We start from the raw sequence: 19,015 nt of genomic DNA, 5'->3' as shown, positions 1-19,015 counted from the left end.
GTCTGATGAATGCAACACTTGTCAGACCCGGCGCACCCAATGAGTCGTTGATTCTCCTTCCTCCTGGACACAGGCAGCTAAGTCCACTATCGACATAGGCTGCTTACATGTATCCTTGAAATTACTGATAAACCGGGCTCGTAATTGGGCCCATGAACTGATAGAGTTGGCCGGTGAGCTCTTTAACCAAGTGCGGGCCGTTCCTTCAAGCATCATGGTGAAGTACTTCGCACATGCCGCATCATCCACATCAAGCATCTCCATGGCCATCTCATAGCTCTCCACCCACGTCTCTGGGGGTTGATCCGCCGTGTAATTTGGTACCTTGCGCAGGCCCTTGAAATCCTTGGGCAGGCGCACATTGCGTAAAGCGGGGACAAGGCAAGGCACCCCCAAAGAACTAGAAGTAACACCGGGTTCGACTGAGATAGTTGGACGAACCGGCGTAAGCTGCCGAGCTTGATACTGTGCGGCTAACTCGGCCTCCCTGCGTGCTCGGGCCCGGTCCACCACCTCCTGAGCGTTATCAGCACCACCCGCCGGGTTGTTGCCGCAGGGTGCTCCATGTCGTTCATTGCTTGACACTGCCGGTTCATCCATACGCCTGCTATAGCTCCGGCTTGGGCGAGGGGTCGAGTGGATCCGGTCGCGGCTGTATGAGTATGCTTCCTGTTGGTCCAAAGCTGTCCTAAGAAGCTCCTTGACCCGTCGCGTCTCTATCGCCTGCGGTGAGACGCCTTCAATTGGAATGGCCTCCAGCCGTGCAGCAGCGGCAACAAGATTGTCCATTGGGTTGGAGTAGTGACCCGGAGGTGTTGAAACAGCTTGAGGTATAACCGTGTTTTGACGAGGCGGATTCATTGGACGGGGCTGAACCGGCGCAGCGGTCCCAGGAGCTTCCGCCCGGTTCCCCTCCAGCGGATTACTGGTTCCTGCTCCTCGGGTGTTGAAAAGGTCTCTGGCCTTGAAAACCGAAGGCAAACGGGATCGGTACTTCCTCCTCATGACTTCATGCGACGCGTTCTGGTCCAACATGAGCCTGTAGGCTTGTGCGTCTAAAGTGGCCCGCTCTATGGTCATACTGGCATTCTCAGCTGCCAGGTCTGCCTTGGCCTGGGTGATCTGTTCCTTCACCTTTGCAATCTCCGTGTTGTGGACTTCCTGATCCGCCGGATTAGCTTCTGCCATAAGCGCAGCCAATGCATCAAATAGATCTGATAGAACTTGAGCCGGCGGGCCTGCAGAACTTCCTGCCCCGGCAGCTGTCGCCGCTGCTGAACCGGAGGTTATTGGCGCGGTGGTTGAAGAATGAAGCGCTACTTAAATACACATCTGGGTGGATTGGTTGCAGGCACCTGGGGATATACCAGTGTTGTGTTTTGGTTCGCCACCCAGGCTCAAAGGGATCATAAGATTATTCATGCTAGAAACTTCTATGTGCAGCCACAAGCTATTATGGGCTCTAGCATAGTTGAGTGTGTTGCATGACCTCTTTCAGTGGTGGGCTAGCAGATGTAGGGGAAAGTAGGTGTAACTGTCCACCCAGAGTAAAGAGTTAATGTTTCTGAAAGACTGTGTCTCAGTCATCCGTTTCTCAAACACCATGTAGTGCGAGAAAATCCAACGGAGGAGATCGAGTCTTGTGGGGAAAAGTGTGCAAACCTCTGCAGCGTGTACAAACTAATCATGGTTAGCCGTGTCCCCGGTTATGGACATCTTGAGTATCTGGTTCTTGGATTATCCTGTTGATCTCATCACTCTAAATTAATTGTTGGGTTATTAATTACTGTTTAATTGGGATTGAGATGGGGTTACCATTCTCAATGTTTGCCAACTACCATGATAGTAAATAAAAATATATTCCTTTGTTGTAGGAAAAAAATTGGCTTTTCACAAAATAGTATAACCATAGAGCCTCCACCAACTATATATGCATGTAGTGTTAGCATTTACTTGTTCATTGCTCTACTGTGTTACTTTGCCAGCATATTCCATGTGCTGGCCCATTTTCGGGCTACAACATATTATGTTGCAGACTTTTCAGACGAAGAGTAAGGTGCACTAGGTCGTTTGTCGTGCACTCAGCTATGCCGTTGGAGTTGATTGACTCACTTTATCTTCCAAGCCTTCCGCTATTATCTTGTTTAGATGGCCTTAAGCCATATTATTATATTGAGTTCTCTCTTGAGACTATTGATGTAATAAGTGTGTGATTGCTACTCTGTTATAAATCCTTTGAAGTATTGTGTGTGTTAGCATTACCGATCCAGGGATGGCACTTATGCATAGAGATTTGACTATTTGAGGTCAGATCGCTACGGCCAGCCCCTCAGGTGCTGCCACGTGGCATGCTTGGTCGTCTGCTAGCCGACGGCAATGATTCAATGCCATTTGCCATCCACCAGCAGACGACAAAGATACAAAGGTCTTTGTCATCCGCCAGCCGACGGCAATGCACGCCGTTAACGCCTTAACGGATCTAGGCTGACACTTGTGTCGTCCAGGCTCTTTGCCATCAGCTGGCGGACGGTCAAAGACCTTTGTATCTTTGTCGTCTGCCAGCAGACGACAAAGAAGCCTTTGATGTAGCCTGTTCAGCCGGACGTGTTGCCGTCAGCTGGCTGATGGCATAGGTCTTTCCCATTCGCCATGTGTGCCTTTGCCATTTGCCATGACCGACGGCAAAGTTCCTGATTCCTGTAGTGAGGGTGTTTGAGGATACGTCATGGATACTAATTTTTTTAGTAATGGTGGGTGGAGATGGTGGTGGACGAGGGAGGGCGACGGTTCAAATGCCTCGGCTATTTCAATTTTACTATAAGGTCGGTTCCGGAGGAGCTTGTGCGATGGTTGAAGTACGGCGGCTACTAAAATTTGGGTAAAGGAATTGATGCAGGGCGGGAGCACCCAAGATGACGCACGGTCCAGTAACAATATGTGTGTATGATAATAAGGAAATGTGGTGGAACCGCCGATTTTTGCAACGCTCAAGGCGGGTAGTTTGTTTTTATATTTCTAGCTAGGTGGTCTATCACACACGGTTCGTCCTAATTTCCACCCGCCTTTAGCTTGCGCAGGTGGTGATTTTACAGCGCACTTGCATCGCACACGGTTAAGCCAGTACCTCCACCCTTTGCTCGTGCTTGCGCGGTCGTGGTGATTTTACAGCGCACTTGCATCGCACACGGTTGAGCCAGTACCTCCACCTTCGCTCACGCTTGTGCAGTCATTGTGATTCACAATGCACTTGCATTGCACACGGTTAAGATATTATACCCATGTCTGTTGAGCGTCATCGGTCTTTGCAACAAAAAAACGTTAGAGATGGTCAGAAGACAGACACACCAGCATGTGGCCCAAATATATATATATGAGTGAAAAGGGTGGTCTGTGATGTTCAAAATTCCAATGCGCAACTTTGAACCCGCGGGCCCACGGTTGGGCGCGTCGTTGAAGATCGACGAGAGGGGCCAGAAGTCAAGAACCACCTAGAAGTGGCCAAATATATGTACAAATATTGGGGATGTTTAAAACTTTAAATACACAATGCATAACTTTGGTGGAACCTGCCTCGCAAACCCGAAAGCACCCTAACAACCACCTAGCTAGGATATATATAATGACATAATGTCATACCTAGCTAGGATGCTTGGCCCACCACCTCCCACTTCGTGCCAGCGGGGCGGATGCATGTAATGATCGATACTTTGGTCATACATGCATGTCGCCATGACCAACCATAAGATGGACCAATGAATCTATCATTTGGTCAAATGACAGTTGTTGTTGTCAATAAACCGCTTGGGCCAATAGATTGAACCATCATAAAAATCGCACGAGAGGGACCAAAAAACCAGCACCTCTTGCATGCGGACCAAAATGATGTATGTTGGGAAGGGGTGATGTGTGTTTTCAATATAGAATAATATACAATTTAGATGTGGTGCCTACCTCTCGATACAGACAACAACCATGAAGGCAAGGTAGTTAAGGACGAGATACGCCGGGTTTGATGTAGGTCGAACCCAGCAATCCGAGCATCTAGGAGGGAATCCTGAGAATGCATGAGCTCGAGCTTTGGTTGACCAACATTTGACGGTGACCGGCCTTAACACGAACTAGGAGGAATCCATTCATGGCCAGAACATACCCCTCATTATCGGTCAAAGGGATGATATATATATATACACTCGGGGAGCCCACAAATACTCCCTCCGGTCTTTTTTACTCTGCATATTAGGTTTGACTGAAGTCAAGCCTCGTAAAGTTTGACCAACTTTATAGAAAAAAGTATCAACATTCACAATCTGAAATCATTACCAATAGATGTGTCATGACTTAAAGTTTCATATTGTATAACTTTAGCATGGCAGATGTTGATATTTTTTCATATAAATACGGTCAAACTTTGTGAAGTTTGACTTCAGAGAATTCTAATATGCATAGTAAAAAGGACCGGAGGGAGTATCCGTGTCGTCACAAAAAACCACACAAGGGAGATGTGGTCGATCAGAAGACCCCGTATACGCTGCATGCGGCCCGAAAATATGTATGGGTACGATGGTGTATGATGGTTTTAAATTCCAAATGCACAACTTCGATGGGCCACCAACTACATTACAAACCGAACACCGTACCCGACTCCAAGCCTGGTTCAATACGTACGATGTCAGTTTCCCAACTTCGAGGCGGTGGCGGCGGGGGGGGGGGGTCGTCCCACGCACACGCTCAAACTTTATTTTGTCTAGCATGGGACACATCTATATATATATATCTATACATCTACACACCTATATAGTGTGCGAATAACTTTGAAAGTTGCTCGCTGGATGAAGCCAATCCGACGATACAGAGATGGCAAATCTGAGCACCACTGGCCGTTGGATATCATTTACATTTCACCAGATTCTGCCACATGTACAATCTAGAAAACTCCATGGTTGAACTTAAGCATAATGCACAAACCTCAAAACACAAGCACTTCTCCTTTGTTCTCTAGAATCTTCCATATCTTAATTGCCCAAACTATTTTTTTCTAAATGAATTGTCACTTTTTGTTTTTACCTTTACAATGCACAATTCCATGAATCTTAAAATAGATTTTTTATAAAACTAATTGATTTTGGATGAGATGAACTATAATAATTAAATGAACATCTACATCATGCATATCTGGGAGAAGAGGCGGGAAATCGACGAGAGGAGTGGCGAGAAACGGTAGCCTCTTTTGAATGAAAACCTAGTAGAGAAGGAAGCGTGAGCTACACGACGCATGCGCACGGTGCTTACCATGTACTGCATGTGCTGTCGAAAGGGCTCAGGGTTGCCGTTCGATCTGGGAGCACCCAACAGTGCGCACGTACGATCCATGGGGTTTGGGTTCTGGCCAGTAAGAACGCATGACTCGGACCGCGCGTGCAGCGGGGGGGGGGTATCATACGGAAACCAACATTTGGTGGAAACTGGTGAAGACCACGAGAAAAAGATGTTTTGAAGTTTCAATTTTTTTTGAAAAGAATGTGGGATGTTGAGAGGATGATGTTTTATTGCCACACAAAATTTCAGTTGAAACACATTACGAGATGTGAGCTATGAAAAAGACAAAATCAGCGTTGTATAGTGCTGAATAGTAATGTCACTATTCAGGGCTGAATTTGTCTTTTTCATAGCTCACATCTCGTAATGTTTTTCAACTTGAAATTTTGTGTCATAATAAAACATCACCTTCTTAACATCCCACATTTATTCAGATTTTTATGAAACTTTAAAATATGGTTTCCATGAAGTTTTCATTGAATATCGGGTTTCGTGAGTGAACCTTGTGCTATTTGAAAACATTTTGTGAGAAGAATCTCGGTTTTTAAATCCCAGTAAATCCAAAACTAAGCCAAAAATCGTGAAACCTTCCATGGTGTCACGACATGGCACTTATATGTTGAGGAAAAAAATTTCTTCCATTGTGGCACAAGTTTTATTACAAGCCTCTTACAAACCGGAGCTTCTCTCAAAGAAGCCTCGTGGTTCCGATAGGGAAACGTGTCCCTCTTGTGGGCGAAACATAATCACTACCTCTTTTCGCCTTGTATTTTCTTCTACGGGCAACATGAAACGACAGGATATCTGTGCTGAAATTTAAACTTATTCAGGGTTCGTTTGGCCTTTTTATACACTAATTGAGTTTCCTAGGCATTTAATGTCCATAATTCAAATCTGAACTACAAATACATGCTCCAGTTCACCAAAATGGCTAGAAAAATTGTACATGTGTCCTTGGATGCATGTTTAGGTCCCATGCCAGGAATGGGAATGAATTACAACCGTATCGGTGTCATGGCTCGTCCTCAAACATTTTGAAGCTCGGTTTTTAAGTCCCCATAAATCCTAAACTCACCAAAAAATCATCAAAGGTGGCATGGTGTCACGTCATGGCACATATATGTCGTGGTAAAAACATTGTCCAATTTGGGCCAACCTTTTTTACAAACCTCTTACAAAAACCGGAGCTTCTCTCAAAGAAGCCTCATGATTCCGATAGGGAAACGTGTTCCCCTTGTGGGCGAAACATAATCACTGCCTCTTTTCGCCTTGTATTTTCTTCCACGGGCAACATGGAACGACATGATATCCGTGCTAAAATTTAAACTTATTCAGGGTTCGTTTGGCCTTTTTATACACTAATTGAGTTTCCTGGGCATTTAATGTCCATAATTCAAATCTGAACTACAAATACATGCTCCAGTTCACCAAAATGGCTAGAAAAATTGTACATGTGTCCTTGGATGCATGTTTAGGTCCCATGCCAGGAATGGGAATGAATTACAACCGTACCGGTGTCATGGCTCGTCCTCAAACATTTTGAATCTCGGTTTTTAAGTCCCATAAATCCTAAACTCACTAGAAAGTCATCAAAGGTGGCATGGTGTCACGTCATGGCACATATATGTCGTGGTAAAAACATTGTCCAATTTGGGCCAACCTTTTTTACAAACCTCTTACAAAAACTGGAGCTTCTCTCAAAGAAGCCTCATGATTTCGATAGGGAAATGTGTTCCCCTTGTGGGCGAAACATAATCACTGCCTCTTTTCGCCTTGTATTTTCTTCCACGGGCAACATTGAACGACATGATATCCGTGCTAAAATTTAAACTTATTCAGGGTTCGTTTGGCCTTTTTATACACTAATTGAGTTTCCTGGGCATTTAATGTCCATAATTCAAATCTGAACTACAAATACATGCTCCAGCACCAAAATGGCTAGAAAAATTATACATGTGTCCCTGGGTGCATGTTTAGGTCTCATGCCAGGAATGGGTACGAATTACAACCGTACCGGTGTCCCGGCTCGTCCTCAAACATTTCGAATCTCGATTTTTATGTCCCATAAATCCTAAACTCACCAGAAAGTCATCAAAGGTGGCATGGTGTCATGTCATGGCACATATATGTCGTGGTAAAAACATTTCCAATTTGGGCCAAGCTTTATTACAAACCTCTTACAAACCGGAGCCTGTCGCAAGAACCCTCGTGGTTTCGATAGGGAAACGTGTCCCCTTGTGGGCCAAACGATAATCACTCCCTCTTATAGCCTCGTATTTTCTTCTACACGCGACACGGAACAACTGGAGATTCGTGCTCAACTTGGAAATTATTCAGAGTTTGTTTGACCTTTTTATTCATTAATTGATTTTTCTAGGCATTTAATGTCCATAATTCAAATCCGAACTACAAATACATGCTCAAGTGCAACAAAATGGCTAGAAAAACGTACATGTTTCCTTAGGGTGCATGTTTAGATCCCATGGAACGAATGGGAACGAATTCAACCATCTAGCCGTCCCGGCTTGGCCACAAACATTGCGAATCTCGGTTTTTAAATCTCTATAAATCCAAAACTCCCCAGGAAATCATGGAACCTGGCATGGTGTCACTACATGGTACATATAATTGTCCAATTTGGGCGAAGCTGTATTACAAGCATTTTACAAACTGGAGCTTGTCGCAAACCTCGTGGTTCCGGTAGGGAAACATGCCCCTCTTGTAGGCGAAACAATAATTGTTGCCTCTTCTCGCCTTGAACTTTGTTTTCTACAGGCAACATAGAATAACAGGAGTGTTGGGCTGAAATTTGAAACTGTTCAGGGTTCGTTTGGTCATTGTATATATATATATATATATATATATATATATTACTAATTACTAAGTTTTCTATGCATTTAATGTAGTCCATAATTCAAATTTGAACTACAACCACATGCTCCAGTGAAGCAAAATGGGTGGGAAATCGTCCATGTGTCATTGGGTGCATGTTTAGGTCTCGTTTAAGGAATGGGAATGAATTACAAACTTGTCGTCGTCCTGAAACATTGAGAATCTCGGTTTTTAAATCCCAGTAAATCAAAAGGTCACCCAAAAAACATGAAACTTGGCATGGTTTCATGACATGGCACATATATGTCGTGGTAAAAAAGATCGTCCAGTTTCAAAAGAGGCACACACATTAGTAGCTGATACGTCTCCAATGTATCTATAATTTTTTATTGTTCCAAGCTGTTTTATTATCAATCTTGGATGTTTTATAATCATTTTGTATTATTTTTTGGTACTAACCTATTGACATAGTGCCAAGTGCTAGTTGTTGTTTTCCATGTCATTTACATCACAGAAAATCAATATCAAACGGAGTCCAAATTCCACGAAACTTTAAGGAGATTTTTTATTGACCAGAAGGAAGGCAATGGGCCCTGGTTGCACCTGGGGGGTGCCTCAAGGGGGGCACAACCCACCAGGGCGCACCAAGAGGCCCCGGCGCGCCCTGGTGGGTTGTGCCCACCTCGGGTGCCCGCCAGACCGCCTCTTTGCTCTATAAATACCCCAAAAATACCAGAACCCTAGGGGAGTCGACAAAATGTTCATCCAGCCACCGCAGAGTCCAGAATCACCAGATCCAATCTAGACACCATCACGGAGGGGTTGACCACTTCCATTGGTGCCTCTCCGATAATGCGTGAGTAGTTCTTTGTAGACCTTCGGGTCCGTAGTTAGTAGCTAGATGGCTTCATCTCTCTCTCTCTTGATCCTCAATACAATGGTCTCTTGGAGATCCATATGATGTACCTCTTTTTGCGATGTGTTTGTTGGGATCGATGAACTTCGAGTTTATGATTAGATCTATGTTTTTATATCCATGAAAGTATTTGAGTTTCTTTGATATCTTTTATGCATGATCTCTTATAGCCCCGTATTTCTTCTCTGATATTTGGGTTTTTGATATGTCCATTTTGCATCATGCTTTTATATCGATATTTATTGCATTATGGACTGTTATTTCACTTTATGTCATAATACTTATGGTTATTCTCTCTTATTTTACAAGGTTTACATAAGGAGGGAGAATGCCAGCAGCTGGAATTCTGGGCTGGAAAAGGAGCAAATATTAGAGACCTATTCTGCGCAACTCCAAAAGTCCTGAAACTCCACGGAACATCTTAAAATAAATAAATAAAAATCCTTGCCAAAGATGAAGGCCAGGGGGCCCACACCCTGCTCACGAGGGTGGGGGGCGCCCCCCCCCTAGGGCGTGCCCCCCTACCTCGTGGGCCCCTGGTGCCTCTTAGACGTCCATCTTCTGCTATATGAAGTCTTTCGATGAGAAAACAATCAGAAGGAACTTTTCGGGACGAGACTCCGCCGCCATGAGGCGGAACCTTGGCGGAACCAATCTAGAGCTCCGGCAGAGCTGTTCTGCCGGGGATACTTCCCTCCGGGAGGGGGAAATCATCACCATCGTCATCACCAATGCTCCTCTCATCGGGAGAGGGCAATCTCCATCAACATCTTCACCAGCACCATCTCATCTCCAAAACCTAGTTCATCTCTTGTATCCAATTCTTGTCTCAAAGTCCGGGATTGGTGCTAGTAGGTTGCTAGTAGTGTTGATTACTCCTTGTAGTTGATGCTAGTTGGTTTATTTGGTGGAAGATCATATGTTCAGATCCTATATGCATATTATTATCCCTCTAATTATGAACATGAATATGCTTTGTGAGTAATTACGTTTGTTCCTGAGGACAAGGGAGAAGTCTTGCTATTAGTAGTCATGTGAATTTGGTGTTCGTTTGATATTTTGATAAGATGTATGTTGTCTAGCCTCTAGTGGTGTTATGTGAACGTCGACAACATAACACTTCACCATTATTTGGGCCTAGAGGAAGGCATTGGGAAGTAATAAGTAGATGATGGGTTGCTAGAGTGACAGAAGCTTAAACCCAAGTTTATGCGTTGCTTCGTAAGGGGCTGATTTGGATCCATATGTTTCATGCTATGGTTAGGTTTACCTTAATACTTTTGTTGTAGTTGCGGATGCTTGCAATAGAGGTTAATCATAAGTGGGATGCTTGTTCAAGTAAGAATAGCACCCAAGCACCGGTCCACCCACATATCAAATTATCAAAGTATCGAACGCGAATCATATGAACGTGATGAAAACTAGCTTGACGATATTCCCATGTGTCCTCGGGAGCACTTTTCCTATTATAAGAGTTTGTTCCAGCTTGTCCTTTGCTACAAAAAGGATTGGGCCACCTTGCTGCACTTTATTTACTTTTGTTACTTGTTGCTCGTTACAATTTATCTTATCACCAAACTATCTGTTACCACTTATTTCAGTACTTGCAGAGAATACCTTGCTTAAACCGCTTATCATTTCCTTCTACTCCTCGTTGGGTTCGACACTCTTACTTATCAAAAGGACTACGATAGATCCCCTATACTTGTGGGTCATCAAGACTCTTTTCTGGCGCCGTTGCCGGGGAGTGTAGCGCCTTTGGTAGGTGGAATTTGGTAAGGAAAAATTTATATAATGTGCTGAAATTTACTGTCACTTGCTACTATGGAAAGTAATTCTCTGAGGGGCTTGTTCGGGGTATCTTCACCCCATCCAGTAGAGCAAAGAGTTGCTCCTCAACCTACTGAACCTATTGAAAATGAAACTCCTTTTGAATTTCCTTTGGGTATGATGGAAAAACTGCTAGCTAACCCTTTTACAGGAGATGGAACAAAGCATCCTGATGAGCACTTAATATATGTGGATGAAGTTTGTGGATTATTTAAGCTTGCAGGTATACCCGATGATGTTGCTAAGAAGAAGGTCTTCCCTTTATCTTTAAAGGGAGACGCATTGATATGGTATAGGCTATGTGATGATATGAAATCATGGAACTATAAAAGATTGAAATTGGAATTTCATTAAAAGTATTACCCTATGCATCTTGTTCATCGTGATCACAATTATATATATAATTTCTGGCCTCGCGAAGGAGAAAGCATCACTCAAGCTTGGGGGAGGCTTAAATCAATGTTATATTCATGCCCCAATCATGAGCTCTTGAGAGAAATAATTATGCAAAGTTTTTAAGCTCGGCTTTCTCATAATAATCAAACCATGCTCGATACTTCTTGTGCTGGCTCTTTTATGATGAAGACTATTGAATTCAGATGGAATTTATTGGATAGAATTAAACGCAACTCTGAAGATTGGGACCTCGACGAAGGTAAGGAGTCAGGTATGACACCTAAGTTTGATTGTGTTAAATCTTTTATGGATACCGATATTTTCCGTAAGTTTAGCACTAAATATGGACTTGACTCTAAGATAGTAGCTTCTTTCTGTGAATCTTTTTCTACTTATGTTGATCTCCCTAAGGAGAAGTGGTTTAAATATCATCCTCCCATAGAAGTAAAAGTAGCTGCACCTATTAAAGTTGAAGAAAATACTGTCACTTATAATGATCCTATTGTTCCTACTTCTTATGTTGAGAAACCACCTTTCCCTGTTAGAGTAAAGGATCATGCTAAAGCTTCAACTGTTGTTCGTAAAAGCAATATTAGAACTTATACACCCCCTGAGCAAGTTAAAGTAGAACCTAATATTGCTATTGTTAAAGATCTCTTGTCTGATAATATTGATGGGCATGTTATTCAGTTCGATGGTGAAACTGCTAGAATTGCTAAGCCTTGTGATAAAGATAAACATAGACCTGTGGTAGGCGTGCGTGTTATTTCTGTTAAAATAGGAGATCATTGTTATCATGGCTTATGTGATATGGGTGCTAGTGCTAGTGTTATACCTTATGACTTGTATAAAGAAATCAAGCATGAAATTGCACCTGCTGAATTAGAAGATATTGATGTCACAATTAAAATTGCCAATAGAGATACTATTTCAGCGATGGGAATCGTTAGAGATGTTGAAGTCTTGTGTGGGAAAACTAAATATCCTGCTGATTTTCTTGTTCTTACTTCTCCGCAAGATAGCTTTTGTCCCATTATATTTGGTAGACCCTTCTTGAACACTGTTAATGCTAGGATAGATTGCAAAAAGATTGTTGTTACTATTGGCTTGGATGACATGGTTCATGAGTTTAATTTCTCTAAATTTAGTAAACAACATCGTGAGGAAGAATTACCTAGTAAGGATGAAATTATTGGTCTTGCTTCTATTGCCGTACCTCCTAGTGATCCTTTAGAACACTATTTGCTAGACCATGAAAATGATATGTTCATGAATGAAAGAAGGGAAATAGATGAAGTATTCTTTAAACAGGAACCTATTCTGCAACACAATTTGCCTGTTGAAATTTTAGGGGATCCTCCTCCACCCAAGGGTGATCCCGTGTTTGAGCTTAAATCATTGCCTGATAATCTTAAATATGCTTATCTTGATGAAAAGAAGATATATCTTGTTATTATTAGTGCTAACCTTTCAGAGCATGAAGAAGAAAGATTATTGAAAACTCTGAAGAAGCATCATGCTGCTATTGGATATACTCTTGATGATCTTAAGGGCATTAGTCCCACTCTATGTCAACATAAAATAAATTTGGAAGCGGATGCCAAACCAGTTCGTGATCCTCAACGACGTCTGAATCCTAAAATGAAAGAAGTGGTAAGAAAAGAAATACTCAAGCTTCTGGAGGCAGGTATAATTTATCCCGTTGCTGATAGTCAGTGGGTAAATCATGTCCATTGTGTCCCTAAGAAGGGAGGTATTATTATTGTTCCTAATGATAAAGATGAATTGATTCCACAAAGAATTATCACATGTTATAGGATGGTAATTGGTTTCCGCAAATTAAATAAAGCTACTAAGAAAGATCATTACCCCTTACCTTTTATTGATCAAATGCTAGAAATATTATGCAAACATACACACTATTTCTTTCTAGATGGTTATTCTTGTTTCTCTCAAATACATGTGTCGGCTAGAGATCAATCAAAGACTACTTTTACATGCCCTTTTGGTACTTTTGCTTATAGACGTATGCCTTTTGGTTTATGTAATGCACCTGCTACCTTTTAAAGATGCATGATGGCTATATTCTCTAACTTTTGTGAAAAGATTTTTGAGGTTTTCATGGATGACTTTTCCGTCTATGGTTCCTCTTTTGATGATTGCTTGAGCAATCTTCATCAAGTTTTGCAGAGATGTGAAGAAACTAATCTTGTCTTGAATTGGGAAAAATGCCACTTTATGGTTAATGAAGGTATTGTCTTGGGGCACAAAGTTTCTGAAAGAGGTATTGAAGTTGATAAAGCCAAGGTTGATGCTATTGAAAAGATGCCATGTCCCAAGGACATCAAAGGTATAAGAAGTTTCCTTGGTCACGCTGGATTTTATAACAGGTTCATTAAGGACTTCTCAAAAATTTCTCGGCCTCTGCCTAATTTATTGCAAAAAGATATACCATTTGTCTTTGATGATGATTGTGTAGAAGCATTTGAAATACTTAAGAAAGCATTAGTCTCTGCACCTGTTGTTCAGCCACCTGATAGGAATTTACCCTTTGAAATTATGTGTGATGCTAGTGATTATGCTGTAGGTGCTGTTCTAGGGCAAAGAGTTGATAAGAAATTAAATGTTATTCATTATGCTAGTAAGACTCTAGACAATGCTCAAAGAAATTATGCTACTACTGAAAAAGAGCTTTTAGCAGTTGTATTTGCTTGTGATAAGTTCGGACCTTATATTGTTGATTCTAAAGTAACTACTCACACTGATCATGCTACTATTAAATACCTTATGGAAAAGAAAGATGCTAAACCTAGACTTATTAGATGGGTTCTCTTGCTACAAGAATTTGATTTGCATATTGTTGATAGAAAGGGAGTTGAGAACCTCGTTGCAGACAACTTGTCTAGGTTAGAGAATGTTCTTGATGACCCACTACCCATTAATGATAGCTTTCCTGATGAACAATTAAATGTTATAAGTACTTCTTGTAGTACTCCATAGTATGCTGATTATGCTAATTATATTGTTGCTAAGTTTGTACCACCTAGCTTCACATACCAGCAAAAGAAAAAGTTTTTCTATGATTTAAGACATTACTTTTGGGATGACCCACATCTTTATAAAGGAGTAGATGGTGTTATTAGACGTTGTGTACCTGAGCATGAATAGGAACAGATCCTACGCAAGTGTCATTCTGAAGCTTATGGAGGACACCACGCTGGAGATAGAACTGCACATAAGGTATTGCAATCTGGTTTTTATTGGCCTACTCTCTTCAAGGATGCCCGTAAGTTTGTCTTTATGAATGTCAAAGAATTGGTAATATAGTAGGTGCCAAGAAATGCCTATGAATTATTCTCCTGTTATTGAACCGTTTGATGTTTGGGGCTTTGATTATATGGGACCTTTTCCTGCCTCTAATGGATACACACATATTTTAGTTGCTATTGATTACGTTACTAAGTGGGTAGAAGCTATTCCAACTAGTAGTGCTGATCATAACACTTCTATTAAAATGCTTAAGGAAGTTATTTTTCCGAGGTTTGGAGTCCCTAGATATTTAATGACTGATGGTGGTTCACACTTTATTCATGGTGCTTTCCGTAAAATGCTTGCTAAGTATGATGTTAATCATAGAATTGCATCTCGTTATCACCCACAGTCTAGTGGTCAAGTAGAGTTGAGCAATAGAGAGCTCAAATTAATTTTGCAAAAGACTGTTAATAGGTCTAGAAAGAATTGGTCCAAGAAACTTGATGATGCATTATGGGCTTATAGAACTGCATATAAAAATCCTATGGGTATGTCTCCGTATAAAATGGTTTATGAAAAAGCATGTCATTTACCTCTCAAACTAGAACATAAGGTGTATTGGGATATTAAAGAGCTCAACTATGATTTTAAACTTGCTGGTGAGAAGAGGTTATTTGATATTAGCTCACTTGATGAATGGAGAACTCAAGCTTATGATAATGCCAAGTTGTTTAAAGAAAAAGTTAAAAGATGGCATGACAAAAGGATACAAAAGCGTGAGTTTAATGTAGGTGATTATGTATTGCTATACAACTCTCGTTTAAGATTTTTTTTGCAGGAAAACTTCTCTCTAAATGGGAAGGCCCCTATGTTATCGAAGAGGTCTATCGTTCCGGTGCCATAAAGATCAACAACTTTGAAGGCACAAATCCGGAGGTGGTAAATGGTCAAAGAATTAAACATTATATCTCAGGTAATCCCATAAATGTTGAAACCAATATTATTGAAACCGTAACCCCGGAGGAATACATAAGGGACACTTTCCGGAACGTTTCAGACCCTGAAAAGGAATAGGTATGTGGTACGGTAAGTAAACCGACTCCAAAACAATTTTTAAGGTAATATTTCTCCGTTTTGGAATATTTAGAAAATTAGAAAATTAAGTAGCAGTCCGGGAAGGACACGAGGGTCCCACGAGGGTGGTGGGCACGCCCCCCTACCTCGTGAACACCTCGTGTGCCTTCCGGACTCCGTTTTCTTGCATGTTACGTATTTTGGTCGGTAAAAATTCATTATATATTCTCCTGAAGGTTTTGACTCCCGTATCACGCAAATTTCCTCTGTTTTTGTTTTCGAGCTGTTGCTGCTGTAGATTAAATCAACATGTCTTCCCAGGATTCGGAAGGAGAAAGCTATGTGGATGATTCCTTAGCAAATCCAAAGGTCTATGGAGATGTGGAACACGATGGATGGACCACGGAGGAAGAAGAGGACTATGAACCCAAGGGGAAGGAGGAGACGAGCTCAGATGAAGATGAAGCACCATTACCTCAACCTGGGGACATGCACGTGGAGTTCAAAAAGTCAAGTCTCCCTGATAGGGTAAAGAAACCCAAGTTCGAGTTTATCCCTTTTCGTCTCTTGCAGGAAAATAAGCAGGACCTATGCAAAAAGATATTAACCCTGGAGTGGGAGATTGATGATCTGAGGGATCAAAATGTCGTCCTCAAGCGCAAATTAAGGGAGAAGCCTAAGCCATCAACTAAGCCAACATCACCACCACCTTCTTCACCGACAAAGGAGATATAATCACATGGGTATGGGCACTCCCCTTGGCAACTGCCAAGCTTGGGGGAGGTGCCCCGGTATCATATCACCATCACAACTCCTATCTTTATCGTTTTTCTTAGTTCGATCCTATTAGTAGTATCTTGATCTAGTAGAACAAAGTTTATGGCATGATCTAGTTTTGAGTTTTGCTTTATGATCTGTCTTTGTAATCGAGTCCGTGAGCTATATACAATAAATATTAGTGTTGAGTCAAGGGCTTGATTATTTTGCCATGATCTTAGGTGAATAAAAGAAAAGAGAAAAAGAATAAAAAGAAACAAAAAGTTCATATTGATCTTATTGAGAGTAATGACTTCACATAGAAAGAGTACGATGATTAAAAGTTGTTGGGAGTTGACAGACATAGCTTTGGTCATTGTTGCAATTAATAGGAAGTAATAAGGAAAGAGAGGTTTTCACATATATATGTATTATCATTGACATCTTTTATGGTTGGGAGCACTCATTAAAATATGACAAGCTGAAGGGTTGATGTTGGACAAGGAAGACAACATAATGAGTTATGTCTTTCTTATATCTAAGATAAAGTATGTTGTCATGGATCCTCTAACTTGTTGAGCTTGCCTTTCCCCCTCATGCTAGCCAAATTCTCAGCACCAAGTAGAAATACTACTTGTGCTTCCAAATACCCTTAAACCAGTTTTGCCATGAGAGTCCACCATATCTACCTATGGATTGAGTAAGATCCTTCAAGTAAGTTGTCATCGGTGCAAAGCAATAAAAATTGCTCTAAATATGTATGATTGATTGGTGTGGGAGAAATAAGCTTTATACGATCTTGTGATGTGGAAGTAATAAAAGCGACAGACTGCATAATAAAGGTTGATATCACAAGGGGCAATATAAAGTGACGTTCTTTCGCATTGAGATTTTGTGCATCCAACCATAAAAGCGCATGGTAACCTCTGCTTCCCTCTGCGAATGGCCTATCTTTTATTATTATCTTCTACCTTATGCAAGAGCCATGGTGATCTTCACCTTTTCATTTTCGTTTTATCCTTTGGCAAGCTCAGCATGTTGGAAAGAACATGATATATATATCTAATTGGATGTAGGGGAGCATGAACCATTATTGTTGACACTACCCTTCAGGTAAAAGGTTGTGGGGCAAAACCATAAGCCCCTATCTTTCTCTGTGTCCGATTAAAACTCCGTAACCATAAGTATTGCGTGAGTGTTAGCAATTATGGAGGACTAAATGATAGTTGAGTATGTGGACTTGCTTTTTAGCTCTGACATAGACTCTTTCTGATGTTATGATAAATTGCAATTGCTTCAATGACTGAGATTATAGTTTGTCGGAGCCCAATAAGGTTTATGATTTATACTTTTGCATTGTGAATAGATCATCACTTGAACATAAGTAATCATATGACAAAATCTATATATGTTGCTGTTATGAGAATAATCATGATGCCTTCATGTCCGTATTTTATTTTTTATCGACACCTCTACCTCTAAACATGAGGACATATTTATTGTTATCGGCTTTTCGCTTGAGGACAAGCGAGGTCTAAGCTTGGGGGAGTTGATACGTCCATTTTGCATCATGCTTTTATATCGATATTTATTGCATTATGGACTATTATTTCACTTTATGTCACAATACTTATGGCTATTCTCTCTTATTTTACAAGGTTTACATAAGGAGGGAGAATGCCGGCAGCTGGAATTCTGGGCTGGAAAAGGAGCAAATATTAGAGACCTATTCTGCGCAACTCCAAAAGTCCTGAAACTCCACAGAACATCATAAAATAAATAAATAAAAATCCTCACCAAAGATGAAGGCCAGGGGGCCCACACCCTGCTCACGAGGGTGGGGGCGCGCCCCCTAGGGCGCGCCCCTACCTCGTGGGCGCCCTGGTGGCTCTCAGACGTCCATCTTCTGCTATATGAAGTCTTTCGATGAGAAAAAAATCAGAAGGAACTTTTCGGGACGAGACTCCGCCGCCACGAGGCGGAACCTTGGCGGAACCAATCTAGAGCTCCGACAGAGCTGTTCTGCCGGGGATACTTCCCCCCGGGAGGGGGAAATCATCACCATCATCATCACCAACGCTCCTCTCATCGGGAGAGGGCAATCTCCATCAACATCTTCACCAGCACCATCTCATATCCAAAACCTAGTTCATCTCTTGTATCCAATTCTTGTCCCAAAGTCCGGGATTGGTGCTAGTAGGTTGCTAGTAGTGTTGATTACTCCTTGTAGTTGATGCTAGTTGGTTTATTTGGTGGAAGATCATATGTTCAGATCCTATATGCATATTATTACCCCTCTGATTATGAACATGAATATGCTTTGTGAGTAATTACGTTTGTTCCTGAGGACAAGGGAGAAGTCTTGCTATTAGTAGTCATGTGAATTTGGTGTTCGTTTGATATTTTGATAAGATGTATGTTGTCTAGCCTCTAGTGGTGTTATGTGAACATCGACTACATAACACTTCACCATTATTTGGGCCTAGAGGAAGGCATTGGTAAGTAATAAGTAGATGATGGGTTGCTAGAGTGACAGAAGCTTAAACCCTAGTTTATGTGTTGCTTCGTAAGGGGCTGATTTGGATCCATATGTTTCATGCTATGGTTAGGTTTACCTTAATACTTTTGTTGTAGTTGCGGATG

This window comes from Triticum aestivum, chromosome 6A (genome assembly GCF_018294505.1).
Source record: "Triticum aestivum cultivar Chinese Spring chromosome 6A, IWGSC CS RefSeq v2.1, whole genome shotgun sequence".
NCBI lineage: Eukaryota > Viridiplantae > Streptophyta > Magnoliopsida > Poales > Poaceae > Triticum > Triticum aestivum.
Note: the sequence above shows the minus strand (reverse complement) of the source record.